This window comes from Canis lupus, chromosome 34 (assembly GCF_048164855.1).
Source record: "Canis lupus baileyi chromosome 34, mCanLup2.hap1, whole genome shotgun sequence".
In the NCBI taxonomy this organism is placed as follows: Eukaryota; Metazoa; Chordata; class Mammalia; order Carnivora; family Canidae; genus Canis; species Canis lupus.
Window position 1 is genome coordinate 15,051,396 of NC_132871.1, and position 16,979 is coordinate 15,068,374.

The window sequence follows — 16,979 nt, forward strand, 5'->3', positions numbered from 1 at the left end:
ATCTGACTGTTGATCTCAGCTCAGGTCATGATCTCAGAGTCCTGGAATCAAGCCCCACATTGGACTCCCTGCTCAGTGGAGAGTCTGCTTCCCCTCTCCTTCGGCCCCTCCTCAGCTCAGGCATTCTCTCTTTCTCTCAAATAAATCTTTTAAGAAAAATACAGAATCTCAATCCCTACCCCAGACCTATCAAATCAGGATCTGCATTTTAACAGTATCTCCTGGGTAATTTATATACACATTAAATCTAGAACTGTTCTAGAAAATATCCAACTGCTCTACTTAGAGCAAATGGATCTCTACCTTAGCTGTTCATTAGTAACATCTGGGAAGCTCTTAAAATTACAGATGCCACTGTCCCACCACCAGATTCCAATTTCATCCATCCACCAGGGTGCTGGGCATTTGATTGGCTGTTGTTGTCGTTGTTGTTTAAAGATTGTATTTTTAAGTAATCTACACCCAACATGGGGCTGGAACTCACAGCCTAAAGATCAAGAGTCACTTGCTCCACCTACTGAGCCAGCCAGGCCTCCCTGGTTGGTTGTTTTTTATTCTTTCAGAGATTTTGTTTAGCCAGAATTGAGAACCACTGATTTAGAGTGTGACTTAAAGGAAGTTATCCCAGAGAATTCCATGAATTTTAAACCGATTTAGAGGTGTAAAAAAAGCAGAGTAAAATTGTTCAATTTGAATAGGTTTCTTAACCTAAATATGTGACTATTATCTTGAAACTACAGATTTTTTTTAAGATTTTATTTATTCATGAGAGACACAGAGAGAGAGGCAGAGACACAGGCAGAGGGAGAAGCAGGCTCCCTGCAGGGAACCAGATGCAGGGACTCAATCCCAGGACCCCGGGATCACACCCTGAGCCAAAGGCAGATGCTCAACCACTGAGCCACCCAGGCGTCCCATTAAAGAAATCTGTATACCCAGTGTGGTGCTCAAATTCAAAACCCCCAGATCAAGAGTCACAGGCTCTACCTACTGAGCCAGTCAGGTTCCCTGGTTCAAAACCTCTTCTAATTACGTTTTGATCTATGGGTGTTGTTTAATTTCCAAATACTGTGGATTCCCAAATTTCCTTCTGTTGATATCTAATTCTGTTGTTGTCAGAGAACATACTTTGTATGTCTTTAGTTCTTTTTCATTAATTGAGTTTTATTATTTACCATAGGTGTCCATTAGCTTTTTCTTTAAAGGGATAAGGAATAAATCTTTTTTGCTTTGTAAGCCATGTGTGTTCTCTGTTGCCATGCCAGATTTGGCCCACGGGCTATCATTTACTAATTTTTTGCCCAACATTTGATCTATGGTGGAGAATGTTCCATGTGTGCTTGAAAACAATGTGTATTCTGCTGTTGCTAGGTGAGATGTTACCAAACTACAAGCTAGGTTAAGTTATGATAGAACTGTTCAAGTCTTCTCTGTCTGTTTGTTAATTTTTCTGTCTGGTTGTTCTATCCATTAATAAGTAGTATTGAAATTTCCGCTGTTTTTGTTGAATTGTCTATTTCTCCCCCTCAATTTATCAGCTTTTATTTAATTTATTTTGGGCCTCTGTTGTTAGTTGTGTAGGTCTTTGTAATTGTAATATCTTCTTCATGAATTAACTTGTCATTATAAAATGTACTTTTTTTTCTCTTGTAATTTTTTTTTGTCTTGAACTGTTTTCCCCAATTGTTTTTATTGTGGTAATGCTTATACTCATTCTTTGACTTTCAGCTTTTTTGTTGTTGTTTGTTTTTAAGATTTTATTTATTCATGAGAGACAGAGAGAGAGGCAAAGACATAGGCAGAGGGAGAAGCGGGCTCCTCACAGGGAGCCCAAGGTGGGACTCGATCCCAGGACCCCAGATCACACCCTGAGCCAAAGGCAGATGCTCAACTGCTGAGCCACCCAGGTGCCCCGACTTTCAGCTTTTGAATCTAAAATGTTTCTGTTGTAGACAGCATATAGTCAGATCTTTTTTTTTTATTTAGTCTGACAATCTCTGCTTTTTTATTGGAATATTTAATATATTTAAGTTTGTTTTATTTTTTTTAAGATTTTATTTATTTATTCATGAGAGACAGAAAGAGAGAGAGGGAGAGGCAGAGACACAGGCAGAGGGAGAAGCAGGCTCCATGCAGGGAGCCTGACATGGGACTCGATCCCCAGTCTCCAGGATCACGCCCTGGGCTGAAGGCAGCGCTAAACTGCTGAGCCACTGAGGCTGCTCTGAAACTACAGATTGTATGTATAAGTAACTTCTTAAAAGTCTTCCATTCTTTTTTTTTTTTTTTTTTGGTAAGATTTTATTTATTTATTCATGAGAGACACACAGAGAGAGGCAGAGAAATAGGCAGAGGGAGAAGCAGGCTTCTTGCAGGGCACCTGATGCAGGACACAATCCCAGGACCCTGGGATCACCACCTGAGCCAAAGGCAGATGCTCTACCACTTAGCCACCCAGGCATCCCAAAAAGCCTTCCATTCTTATTCCTTATTTTTGTCTTACTTTCTATTTCTTCAGTCCTTAAAGTGTGTCAACAGCTCTCTTAACTTCTATTAAATGGCACCCAGGGTTTTCCACCAAACCCGATGAGAGTGCCTTCCTCCTGTCCCAGTGCCCAAAGCCAGTGCTGCTTCCTGAATTTGTCAAGGCTCAGGTATAGGGTACTGGTGGGAGCAGCCATCACTATGACTTTGGCTGTTGGTGTTCCTGGGTTGATGCCCCAGAGGCTCAGTGTACTAAAGCCACTCTTCCCCAAGCGTGTTTGAATCCCAGTAGTAAGCACACCATAGCCTCAAGTTGTCCTTTTACATATTCCTTGCAAATCAGCCTTGTAGGATTGGTATAAACTGCAACAGCACTCCCCTCCTGCCCCAACTGGAACAACTTTAGTATCCCCACACCAATCTGACTTCCAGAATCTCTTTAGCCTTTTCCTGTGTTTATTATTTTCCATGTGTCCTTTCAAAGAGCCCAGCCAAAATCTATCCTAATCTAAGTAGGTTTAAGAGTAGAGAGCTTCAGGGCAGCCCGGGTGGCTCAGCGGTTTTGCGCTGCCTTCAGCCCAGGGCCTGATCCTGGAGACCCGGGATCAAGTCCCACGTTGGGCTCCCTGTGTGGAGCCTGCTTCTCCCTCTGCCTCTCTCTCTCTCTCTCTCTGTGTCTCTTGTGAATAAATAAATAAAATCTTAAAAAAAAAAAAAGTAGAGAGCTTCACCTGCCAGATGGGTCTCTTCCTGAAGACATGCTTTTCTTCTGTGGTCACAGGTGAGTATATGAAGACCTCTCAGCAAGGCTTAGTAAACATTTATATTTCACCCATATTCTTCATTTCTATCCCAGAAACCAGTTTTTAAGAGGGTTTTTTTTTTTTTAAAGATTTTATTTATTTACTTGGCAGACAGAGCACACAAGTAGGAGGGAGCAGCAAACAGAGGGAGAGGGTGAAGTAGGCTCCCCACGGAGCAGAGAACCCAACATGGGACTCCATCCCAGGACCCTGGGATCACGACCTGAGCCAAAGGCAAATGCTTAACTGATTGAGCCACCAGGCTTCCCATTTTTAAGAGGTTTAAACAGATTTCTTTTTAGTCAGTCAGTGTTGGAAAACATTTTTTTTCAATGTTTGAAAGTGAAATTCAATTAATTGATTTATCAAATCTTAATTGAATTCCTGCTGTTACCATCACAGGAAAATGACTAGCAGCTTTCCCATTGTTACTAAAATACTCATCTTCTTTATAAATATTTTGACATCTTTTAAACACCAAAAATATGCACGATGTGTACCAAATAGTGAAGAATTATAGGACTCTTGCTTTGACATAGTTTACTTCAGGTGGGGAAAGGAGGCAGCTGATAGTGCTGTAATAAAGTAGAATTAGATAAAAATAGTATTTCTTATTGACATGATATATTTGAAAACAGGGTCCTAACAATTTAATTTCTCATTGAGAAGTATACCCTAAATATACCCAAGGCTGATTTGCATTTTTGAGTTATACATTCTGGCTCCAAATTCTTTTTTTTCTGCCACAGAGTATTTAACTGCAAAATTAGGAAGTTGTACCAAGATTTCAATAAGGTCCATTCCAGCTCTAAAAGTCCATGATTCTTTGAATTCTCAGTAATTTTTGCATTATCAAAGGGCAAAAACATCATCTTCTATTTCTTCCTTAACTTCTGGTTTTGGCAACATATGGAAAACAACAGTTATGAAGCAATTAAAACTAAATTTAAAAATGGATTTAAGATGCCATCCTAGGGATGCCTGGGTGGTTTAGTGGTTAAGCAGTTGCCTTCCGCTCGGGGCGTGATCCTGGAGACGCGGGATCGAGTCCCACAGCAGGCTCCCTGTATGGAGCCTGCTTCTCTCTGCCTGTGTCTCTCCCTCTCTCTCCCTCTCTGTGTCTCTCATAAATAAATAAATAAAAATCTTTAAAAAAAGAAAAGATGCCATCCTAACATCTCAAGTATTATTTTATGTTCCATTGTGGTCTTTGCACATAAGTATACATAGTTTTACATAATTGCAACCATAAAATAGGTAAAATTTTATATCTGGCTTACTTTACTTGGTATTATAAACATTCTTATATTACCATTATCACTCATAATTATAGTTTAAATGGATGCATAATATTCCATTCACCTAAGTATTTATTGTTTTTGGAAATTTAGATTGTTTTCAATATTTGATAACATAAAGAATACTGTGGCAAACTCTATTCATATGACTTTAGTTTGAATAACTTTCTAAGAATAAATTTCTAGGAGTATGATTACTGAGTTAAAGGGAGCCTCTTTGGTTGTTTATAAGTATTGACAAATGGCTTTCCTAAAAGCTTGCACTGATTTACATTGTTGCCACCATATCTGAGAGTGACAGCTTAACCACAGCCTCACCAAAGATGAGGCATGAAATTATACTTAATGTTTTAATGCACTTTCTTTGATTACTAGCAGTCTTGAATATTTTTTCCATTTGTGCTTGCAATTTACCTTCTGTGAATTATCTCATTTTGCCCTTTGCCATCTATCTGGCTGTGTAACCATGGATGACTCACTTAACCTCTCTGTGGCTCCATTTTCTCATCTGTACACAGGATAATAATAGTACCAGTCTATAGAGTTGCTGTAAGGATTAAGTGGATTTCTAAATGTAAAGTATATAGAATAGTATCTAGCATGTGGAGAACCTTCAAAAAATGTTAGTGCTAGTAGTAGCATTGGTATTAGCTATATAATAGGATAGTAGTGATTTCTTTATAATTTATATGATTTCTTCTAGTTCTTGCATAAATGCATATATATCTTTGATTAACTTTTATAAAAGAGCTCTTTATATAATGTAGATGTGACTCCTTTGGTCTGCTGGGTTTGCTAAAGTACCCCAGGTCATTGTTTTAATTTTCATATGAGTTTTGCCTCTGTGTATATGCACACACACATGAGTGTATGAGTATGTGCTTTCTCACAAGTCCAGAAACAGCTTCAATGCAAAAGGGGTAGCGCAAAAAAATGTTGACTGTGGACAGTTCTCAGAATGGCACACCCGGTCAACTGAAGAACTAACTGTTCAACCAAGTCATTTAGAAAAATAACAAACAAAACCAAAAGCAAGCTACGTACATACACTCACTCACAAAACCAAAACCAAAACCAAACCATGTACATACAGGCACATTACACACAAACAAAACTTTACTCTTTTAAGCCAGAGAGATGAGAGAAAGGCAGATGTAAGCCATGGAAATTTCTCTCTAAGAGTAATTGATTCTTGTGTGTTCCTGGCATACTGAGATCTAACTTAGACCACTCAAAGGAAAAGCAAGAAGGTGGTATCAATAAATTGCCTTCGAGGATCCTTGGCTGGCTCAGTCAGAAGAGCACATGACTTTTGATCTCAGGGTCGTGAGTTGGAGCCCCACTTTGGGAGTAGAGATTACTTAAATAGAATTATAAAATAAGTAAATAGATTGCATTTGGAAATTAAAAAAAAAAAACATTTAGATTCCACAGTATCATGGTTAGAAGAGATCTTTAGGGAGGGAAGGAAGCATAGCTGAGAATGGGAAAGTTAGTGATGTTTAAGACCAAAGTTAATCATCTATACAGTGAGCGAATTGAAGGAAAAGGATAAAAAGCAATAAATAATAATAATATGAGTAATGGGAGGACTGAAGAAGTCCACTGCCCAGATTAGGATAGGAAACTGTTTAAACTGGATAATAAACTATGTGTTTTGGCTCTGTGAAAACAGAAGTTGAACTTTTGAGTGGTAATCAAGGACTTGGTCTCAAAGTATTTGCAAATAGTGCTGGTATGGAGAACAGATGCTGACATTATTGCCAATGGGAATCGCAATATGATAGTTGGAGTGAGAGACCAAAAGAAACCACAGGGAATTTTTGTGGAAAGCTCAGCATTGAAAATGATTTATGGTTGATTTAGGGAGACAAGCAAAATAAGGCTACAGTGTATACCATCTGACTGCTGCAGACAAAGGATGTAAACAGCCATAGCTCTCCAACCTCCTGGAAATCAGAGCTCTGTTCCTACAGAAAGGCGCCAGAATGTTTGTCCAAGTTAAGCGCATACTTCTTTTTTAGTATCTAAGAATAGTACCTTATCCTCCTTTTCTCTCCCGTTACTGTTTGGGTATCCTTCAAAATCAATCTATTAAGCTGATATCACCAGCTTTTAAGCACTATGGAGTCACCCAAGGAGATCAGTAGGGTACTTTACTACTTCCTAAAGAGCATCAAAGGAACCTCAGTTGAGGCCCTAGGCTGGAAAGGTGGGGGCTCTATTTTGTTAATGTTTTATGTGTGAAATACTTTCATGGTGGAAAACAGAAGTTGGGGGATTCAGGAGAGTCAGGTGTATCTTCTGAAAATCTCTAACAAAGTATACTGAGGAGAGTTGAAGCAGGAAAGATGTGACCATTTCTTATTGTCACTTAAGTTATATCCTCCCCTCAAAGGGCAGAGAACTGTCACTGTCTCTCAGACAAGACATAGAACTTCTTGAACTGTTGTATTGGGAGTCTGTGTTTTGAAATGGGAAAAGACACATATTTGGCTAAAGGCAAGGATTTTCATGTAAGAAAGACAGACTTTGGGAATGTCCATTTTGGTCTTTAAGTCCTCAGAACCACTAGAAAAATGAGGTTCATGTAAGGACAATAGATGAAAAACAACAAAAGAAGCATCTCCCAAGGATTGGAACAAACAAAATGGAAAAATGTTAATATCAGTCCAGTGACAATGCTTATTGAATAGTGAAGAAAACAGATAAAATGAGGAAAATAAAGCTGAGCTTTGTGCCCAGGAACCTGAGCCAGCTAAGGCGATCAGTGGCTAGATTTACATTGCCATAGGAAAATGATTCCGGGCTTTGTCAATGTGTCTGTTTACAGGCATTTTCCTCACACACATGTATCTTACAAGCACCCTCTCCATTATTTCCTGGTTGAGTTTCCTTTGAAAATTTCTCATTCCAGAGCCTATGCTAAGACTGTGGAGAGCTACCCAAATCTGAACCAGAGTACCTGGAGAGATTCAAGTGTACCCTAGGTGGTCAGCATATCCATCTTAGGTGTAGGGTCAAAGAAGAGCAGATGTAGCTAGAGCAGATGCAAAGGCATCTTTATCTGCTTGCATTATCCTCTTCACTCTCATTTTCTTGGCGAAATCCTAATCAGCATTCAGGATCCACTCAAGTATTACCTATTATCTCCTCTCTCTAAGCACCACTGGTCTTTAGAAAGAGCTCTACTTCCAAAGGATCTTGTTCACATCACTAATTATGTGTTCACTATATTCTTTTGGGATGATTTGCTTGTCTGTCATTCTTACCAGACCATCTACTCTGTGATGTAGGGACAGTAGTCTTCATCTTTGTATCTCCAGCCCTAACACAGTAGCTAAAACTGTGGCTATTGAGCATTTGAAGTGTGACTAGCGTAAAGTGAGACAGCTTCAGCTGTAAAGTATGTCAGAATCTGACATATGAATAAGAGAAGGTAAAATGTTATTAGTACATTTTTATATTGATTACATGTAAAAATTATATATTTTTGGATATATTGAGTTAAATAAAGCAAAATTAATTTCATCTGCTTCTTTTACCACCAGAAAGTTTACAATTATATATGTGACTCCCATTATATCTTTTATTGGACAGGACCAGTTTAGAACATAGAGAGGCTTGTTCAAGTCAGGGTCTTAGCAGCAAAAAGAAAATCTCCAATGGATTTTGAAGAAATGTTAATGAAGGGACGATTTACAGAAGTGTGGGCAGGAAATCTACAAAGGATGCTGAAGCATTGAGAGACTAGCAACAGAGGGGAGCAGTTAACACTCAGCCTAAACAAGAAGAGGAGATGATGTCTCTAGAGCTAGTGAGCACTTGAGGCCTATCGGAGGATCAGCTAGCAGGTGCTTTAGTTATAGAGGGACCAGTCACTGCCGGAACCATTGGAACCAAGCAGGGAGACAACCTGCCTTTGATCTTCTGCTATGTTCCCACTGGCTATGGAGAATCAAAAGCCACAAGGCAAGGGATCCTGAATGATGCCATCCTTAAGAGGTCACCTCCAACCTTCCAAGACACTAGGCAAGAGAGGGAAGAGTAGAGAATTGATCACAGCAAGAAGGGGGCAGAGAATAAAGAATAACATAGAGCTCAATAAATGTTAAATGACTGAATGAGATGAAACTAGCCAATGGGGACAGTTATAATGTTTTCCCACCTGGGATCTTTTTGCACTGGGGCTTTTCAAACTCTTCTGTGACACTACGAGTTTAGTGAAATTACTTTAGTGATTCCACAGCCATTTCTTCTTATGTTATATGTATATGTATATAATCATCAGGATACTCTGCTAAACACAACATGTATACCCAATTGTGTTATATATCGACATTTTTAACACATGGGAAATAAGTCACCATAAACTTGTGCTACCAGGTAAATTTGGCTTTATGCAAGCCTAAAAATAAGAGTCCCCCTGCCTCTTCTGTACTTTTATTTGAATGTCTTAAATGTATCATTAATTAGGAAGACTTAGGTCTGCATTAGTCTTTTTATGAAAATTCAGGTCTATACATGTCCACTTACATAAAATTGTACGCATTAGGAGACCACTGTAGCACATGTGCGTAGCCCAATGAAATGCCTGGCATGTTTTAAGCATGTTTACCTGCCCATGTTCTTATATCTAATCATGTTATGTCATTATATATCATGTTTGTGTAAACATGATATATTTATGCTAAAGAATTATGCAGTTGTACATATTGTTAGGAATTCTGTTTGAAAGGGACTTCTGGCCTCTTGTATCTCCCATTCCCTATGCCTGGAAGGTTATTCTTTCAGTCCTTGGCAAGGTTGAGATTAGGATATTTCTCAGTCCTTTTCATCCTTTTCTCCTTTAGCTGGCAGCTCAACTGTTTCTACTTCAGGAAAGGCTTCCCTGATCACCTAGTATCCTAATTAGGTTCCCCTCCCCAATCTCTATTTCTACCCTATCTTGTTGCTTTCATAGCACTTTTCACAATTTGTAACTGTTTTGTTTCATTGTCTCCTTATTGGTTCTTGTCTGTTTCCTTAACAAAAATTTAAATCTCCTTGTTGCTGGGACTGGGTCCCTGTTTTGCATGGATGGGACATTATTGTAAAGACATTTACCTGTATTAATTTATCTGCTCATAATATCCTTGTGAGGGTCGTTCTGGACCCCTTTTTAGAGATTGAGGACATGGAGACAGAGAGATGAATAATCTGATAAAGGTCGCATAGCTGTTACCTGGGAGAGCCAGGATTCAAACTGAGGAAGTCTTGCTCCAATTCTTTTACCCAGTGGGGACCCAGAGGCACAGCAGCACAACTGATATTAAAGCCTTCAGATTTCAGGTCCAAAGTGCTAACAATAATACTGGCTAACATTTATTGAAAGCTTCCTATGGTGCTGTGTTTGATATGGATTATTATTATTACAATAACCTTGTAAAATAGGTACTACTATTATCCCCATCTTATAAATGAAGAAATTGAAACCTAGAAAGATTAAGTACCTTTCCAAAGATCATATGGCCTAAAAATGGCAGAATAGGAATTTGAATCTAAGCTCACAGCCATGATGCTTCGTGGCCTGCCCTGGAATCCTCATTCTGCTATATGCCCCACCTCACCCTGCCTGCCACCATGTGTCATTGGACATATATTCCTCACCTGAAATTTGGAAGAATATGCACTTACTGAGCACATCTGTGTCCTCTGGATGGAGAGCTGGAGGGCAGGTTTACAGAGATGGGTTCAGTCTAAGCAGAGGTCATCCGGAAACCTTGTGTTTAATCTGTGTCCTCATGTCCCCTCCAAATCATGTTCATCTTGGGTGTCCCAAAATGACGTAGTTTAATGTTATCCTTTCCTTATGGAAAATCTGGAAAACTCATAAATGTATAGAAATTGAACAACAGATGCCTGAAGAACCAATGGGTCAAAGAAGTCAGAAATGAGATGATGACAATAAGGATACAACACACCAAAACTTAGGGAATGCAGCTAAAGCCTCCTACATACAGAACACATGTGCATGCTTATTTCTGTCTTCTTCACTTGGTTCACTGTCTTATCTACTTAATCAACGCTTACTGAAGGCCAGCTCTGGGCCAGGTACTGTGCTGAAGTTTGGAGAGCACAGTCACAGCCCCATGGGGATTAGCGAGGCAGGCGGAGCACATAAACTGATTACACCAGTTGGTTAAGTGCTGACACCAGGATTCTAATCAGCAATACTGGAAGAAGGCTACTATTCTTTTGGTCTGTTACTATCTGATTCTGTCTTCTATTTTACTCCAGCTTTCCTTTTCCTTTCCTTTTCTAGCTGTCTCCTGTCCCTTTTCCTTCCTGACGTTGTATGAATTACAGCTAATTCAAGATGGTCTCTTTTGTGGATTTTGTACAGTTAACATTTGAACCCTACTACTGGAATCTGGATTTAATCTTCCCTACCAGCACCCCCACCCCTAGCTAATGAACGCTGAAGGAACAGGGATTTGTGGTAACATTAGCCTGAGGAAAGCTGAATTAGACAGTCAGTAGTTCTTCACCACTCCCTGTTCCCCCCTGCACTCCACAAAATTTAGGATCTCTTCCAAAGCCACACAGGAATATATTTTTTTTTTTCTTAGTTCTCTTCTCCACTTCCATTGGCACAGATATTTACAAATAGATGTCTTCTGACTTATTTTCCACTGTCCCTAGAATTGTGGAATGTTGTTTTGAAATTCTTCTCTGGATTTTTGTTTCCAAATTTGTATCCCCAATTCCTTGCATACTGCCTGGCACATAATAGATGTCCAATAAGTATATGTGAAAATAAACCCAAAGTGAAAAGGGAAAAAAAATGGTAAATCATTTTTGTGTGAACAGTATTGCTGTATTTAAATTTAGGGGGTTACATATAGGTTTTATTCCTAAATTATCTGGTCCTCAAGAATAGGGATTAGTTTTGTCCTTCTTTATATACCTAACACAAAACAATATCTGGTACAGAACAAATCTTAATTTATATTGCTGAATGAAGAGTGAATATCATTAAATATTTGTGGATAATATAGACAAAGATTTATATCAATAATGTTACTTTGAATATTTCCTGGAACAAAGTATAAGTAACCTAGGTAAATAAACTATAAATAACATTAGAAGAATGTCTGTGGAGAAGAGACTGCATTGGTGTAACTCCTGCTCTGGGAACCCATCCCTGAGAATGGGTGTGCCTACTTCTGTTTCTTTTCCCTCGAGAGAAACTGGAGCCGAACTTTGGAGATGGCTTTGAAATGGGAATATAAGAGTGTGAACATGTGGCTGTGGGTTTTTTGTTAATGTAGTCATATCCTTTCAAACACTTGAAAAATATTTTTCTTTTATATTTTCCATTCTATTGCCATTGTGTCTATGCTTTCTCCTCATTTCACATTTAAATTCTATAAACTGTCCAGTTAATGTGGACATGCATAATAAGTGGGCCCAGATCTTATTCCAAATGGAAACCAGAACCAGTGTCCAGACACTAGAAAAGCATAATTACCCCAAAAACAGAGTTAGGTTTTCTGGAAGGGCTTTTATCAGTGTCTGTGGAGCCCCAGATGTATGTTTCAGCATTAGACAAGGAAAAAGATTTATGAAACACTTATCTCCTTTTTCCTGGGGAGGAAAAAAAACCCTAAAAAACCTTGTCTTTTGCAAAAAGACTTTGTGTGTGAGTGTATCCTGATGCTTAAAGGAAGGAAAGAAAATTATATCAAATCTATGCATGCTAAAATAATATTCACTCAAAACGGGGAATGATTGATTTTTTCCATATGTTCTTATCCTATTTCAATTTAAATTAATTTTGCAGGAGTCATTAACCATCTCTGCAAAATTTGCTGGTTTGCTTCCCGATGCTGCTTTGGCACACCTGCAACCAATGCGTATCTTTATGGTTAATCTGTAGAAACCAAAATTAATTTCAATGAAACAGCCAAATGGTCCTCTGGAGTCCTTACTCATATGTCTGGTTAGTATTCACCGGGGGCAGAAAACAGCCTGACAAGGGTGATAGAAATGTTTCAAAGGATCTTTCCTAAGTTCTCTCACTATATTTTTTTTAATTTGCAGGTGCAAAAATTCCATTTGTAATTCTTTAATTCCAAGGGCAATGGATGTCTTGGGGTCTCGGAATTCAGGACAAGTAGACAGCTGGGACACAATATTATGTTTGCAAGTCATGGCAGGTGCAGAAGGAGGGCAAGCAGTTAAAAGTTTGGCCCACTCGCCTTTTTTCTCTTTTTGTGCTTCCTTTTACTCTTCTAGACGGGTGTACAATTACATGAGCTGAATTCGTTATCTCCCAAAGCTGTGCTGTTGTACATCCAGGAAAAGGACTTGATTACTCAACCCATGTTTCCAGGAGCCTTATTTGGGTTCTTTTGTGCAGCAGAAGCAAAAGTGCTGAGTGCACCCTCTATTTGTTTTGCGATTTGCCTGCTGGGCACATTACTTGCTATCACTCTGGTTTCAATAGATGGTCTTTCCACTGAGGTTTTAGCATGTCTATATTTAGAAAACAATAAAAGATGTATAAGATGGAAAAATTAGAGGGGAGCAGAAGTGCACTGAAGAGGAGACAGAAGGGCAAAAGATAGTCACAGATCCTTTTTGATGACAAAGGGCTGCCCCTGGCACTCAGGCTTGATTTCTTTCTTTATTTGCCAAGTATTTCACTGCCCAACATGGAGTTATTAAGTGTGGAGATGAGGAAAAGAACAATAGCCAAAGGAAACACAGCTTCAGTACTCCATGGCATCCTCAGAGTAAGCTTTGCCAGGACATACAGCAGAAAGTGTGAGAATACAAGGACTGATATGTAGCTATAAAAGGCATATCCTTGTGCTATGATAATCACACATCATCTCTCTTGGTGGCTTTGTCAACACATGAGCTGATGGGGAGGCCAATGACTTCTTTCCCCATCAGGCATAGTCTGTATGGCTCTTCTGCAAGCTCGGACCAGAAACTTAAGTTTGGGATTCCAGAGGTGAATGTAACCAGAATACAATCTGGTTCATCTCCATGGGTTTTGATGCTTTGAAAAGATTAGTGAGCAACAAACTCAGAGATTAAAATAAGGAGCAGCAGAAGAAAAGAGGAAAGACAGAAAGAAAGCAAAAGAGAAATGACATTCAGATGGGCTTGTCCCTTGACTATAGCTATAAAAACGTCATTGTCCTTTAGATCAGATAATAATAGGTTTATTTGATTGTCTATAGGTTTGGTATATGTTTGCCTATTTTTACATGGCTTCTTTAATGCTATATGGAATATTATACACTTCTACTTATTTATGTATATATTTACTTACATACTTTATACTATACTCAGCATAGGGACATACCCAGTTGGGACTTAGCAAATAGATAAAGCGATTACCATAGTAGAATGTGCATGGATGTTTTCTTTGGTATTGAAAAGAAAAAGAAAAAGAAAAAAATGTCTATTTGGCAAAAAAAAAAAAGTATATATATATATATATATATATATATATATGAGGTATTTATAACCCTAAGATGTTTAATTGAACACATATCTTTTCCTTGGAAAGGTCAAGGCCCGTGACTATTTGGGGCACCTGGCTGACTCAGTCAGTAGAGCATGCGACTCTGGATCTCAGAGCTGTGAGTTAAGCCTCATGCTGGGTGTAGAGATTACTAAAAAAATAAAATCTTATAATAAATAAATAAATAAAATGTTACAATTAAGAGGAAAAAAAATTGTGTGAAGTGGCTACTGTCAGGTAGCAGCTGCCTAGTTGGAACATCACCACAAGACTTAGCCCTACCTCAAAACACCAGATTCTGGTATCATTTTTATTATATACCAGTAACTATATACCAGTAATTTTTATTATATACCAGTAACCCCCAAATATCCACCTACCTACTGGGGAACATAACTTTATTCCAGCATCAGGATGCTTTTTGGTTTTTAGGCAGAAAGTCTTGGTTGTATCTCTAGAACAGGCTCCCTGGATTTTCCTGGGGAAAGGAAGTAGGCTACAACTTGTCTCTGCCTTATGACCTTTATGCAGACTGGCCAACAAAACATAGTGGTAGGAAATTGGAAGCTTGAATTTTGGTGCTGGCCTAGTCACCCTTGTGAGCTATAGGCAAATTAGCCTTATCTCCCAGGACCTCAGTTCCTCATGAGTGTAAAAAGATGTACTCCTTTCTCTGGATGCTTCAAAAGACCATTTTGCAGAGTAGTAGGTGATGTTATGGAAAGAGCAAAGGCTTTGGAGTCACCCAACCTCAACATTTCCTCAGCAAATCTTTATTTAGCATCTACTATATGTGAAGTACTATGTTAAGTGCTAGAGAGGCTGCCCTCGTGAAGCTTACATTTTAATTGAGCATAGGGGGATCAGTATTAGTCTGTGGCCTTGGTAAATCATTTAGTTTATCTCAGCTTATTTTATCTAGCTATAAAATGGGCATTATCATAATTACAGATTTGTCAGGACACACTGGTATTTAAATCATCTATTATACAATAGAGGTTCAATTAATGCTATGTAAGTAATATTATATAACATGTGGGAAAATGCTTTTACAAGTGCATAATGCTATCCAAGTATGTGAATTATTATTTTTTCATCTTTCCCCTGTACTATATGGTTTTTAAAGCCAAAGACCATCACAAAATTATACTATAGAATTTGTAACTTCTCTTTATTTTTTTAAAAGGACTATTTTTAAAAAGGGGGGGGACTATTTATTAAAGAAATGCTTTTTGAGTATCTACTATGTATTAAATACTAGGCTGGCACTGGGTTTTTTTTTTTTTTTAAGATTTTATTTATTTATTCCTGAGAGACACAGGGAGAGGGAGAGAGAGGCAGAGACACAGGTAGAGGGAGAAACAGGCTCCATGCAGGGAGCCCCATGCGGGACTCGATCCCGGGTCTCCAGGATCACACCCTGGGCCGAAGGCGGCGCTAAACTGCTGAGCCACCCAGGCTGCCCTGGCACTGGGATTTTAAATAAATAAGACTCTCCAAGCCTTATATAGGATCATAACAGTAAAAACTTGGATTTCAGCAGGGTTTTCACTTTGGAGGGCTTATTTTTCTAGAGTTTATATTGGCTATTAACTGTTTAGGAAAAAAAACAGAAAGGAAATCAGACCTTGGAAAGTGGGTTAAGCTAAAAAGTTTTACTAGAGGAAAGCTCTGTCTGTAAGACCTCTGGCAATTTTATTCTATTCAAGATGGAACAGACAATGGAAGACATGTTTCCTATAGCGGTCCCAGAGGTAAATAGTCAATCTATCAATATTCTCTACAACAAGAGAAAATCAATCAAATTATTCACTGTACCTAGCCATATGACCAGTGTTGTTATGGATATTTCAGAGGATATAAATAGAAGAAAGAAAATTTTGAGGGATATAGATCAGTATAAGGATGCCTGCCCTAGAGGTAGGAGGTGGAATGCATTTGTTAATTTACTCATTCATACATTCAAGAAAAATCTGTCTAGAGGTGCCTGGGTGGCTTATTCCATTAAGAATCCAATTCTTGATTTCAGCTCAGGTCATGATCTCAGAGCCATAGAATCAAGCCCCACATCAGGCCAAGAGTCAGCCAAGAGTCTGATTGAGATTTTCTTTCTAGCTCTCCCTGTGCCTCTCCCCACAGCTCTTATATTCTCTCTCTTTGTAAAATAAATAAATACATCTTTAAAAAGAAAAGAAAAAACTGTTTAGTAACCATGACCTTGAATAAATTGCACTAAGTCCTGGGTCTTCAAGTGAGAGAACCAACAAAGCAGAACATTTATTGAGGACCTATTACATACCAGACACTATCACTTTCCTTACATCATCTTAATTTACTCTCCCATTGACCTAAAAGTAAAGTTATAATCTTTGACCTCAGAGAGTTAATTAGGGTATGACAGGACAGCAAACAACCATACACAGTGTGAAAAGGAACAGGCCCAGAGCTGGTAAGCTCTGTAGAAGGCAAAATGATTCGCTGTCTCCAGAGAGCAGGGTGAGGCATCACAGAAGTGATGGCATCCTACTTTAAAAACAGGAATGAGGGGCGCCTGGTTGAGTATCTGCCTTTGGCTCTGGTTGTGACCCTGGGGTCCTGAGATCAAGTCTTGCATTGGGCTCCCTGTGGGGAGCCTACTTCTCCCTCTGCCTGTGTCTTTGCCTCTCTCTCTGTCTCTCATGAATAAATAAATAAAACCTTAAAAAAAATGAAGCAGGAACAAGACACATCAAAGAGATACTACTGGGCAGGCAGGGATGTAGACAACAGGCAGACAGATTGGGGTTGAGAACACAGACTAGAAGTACTGCAGGAGGTAGAGAAACTCCAGGCTCTCAGAGCACCAAGTTACCCCTCCCTTCTACACATTCA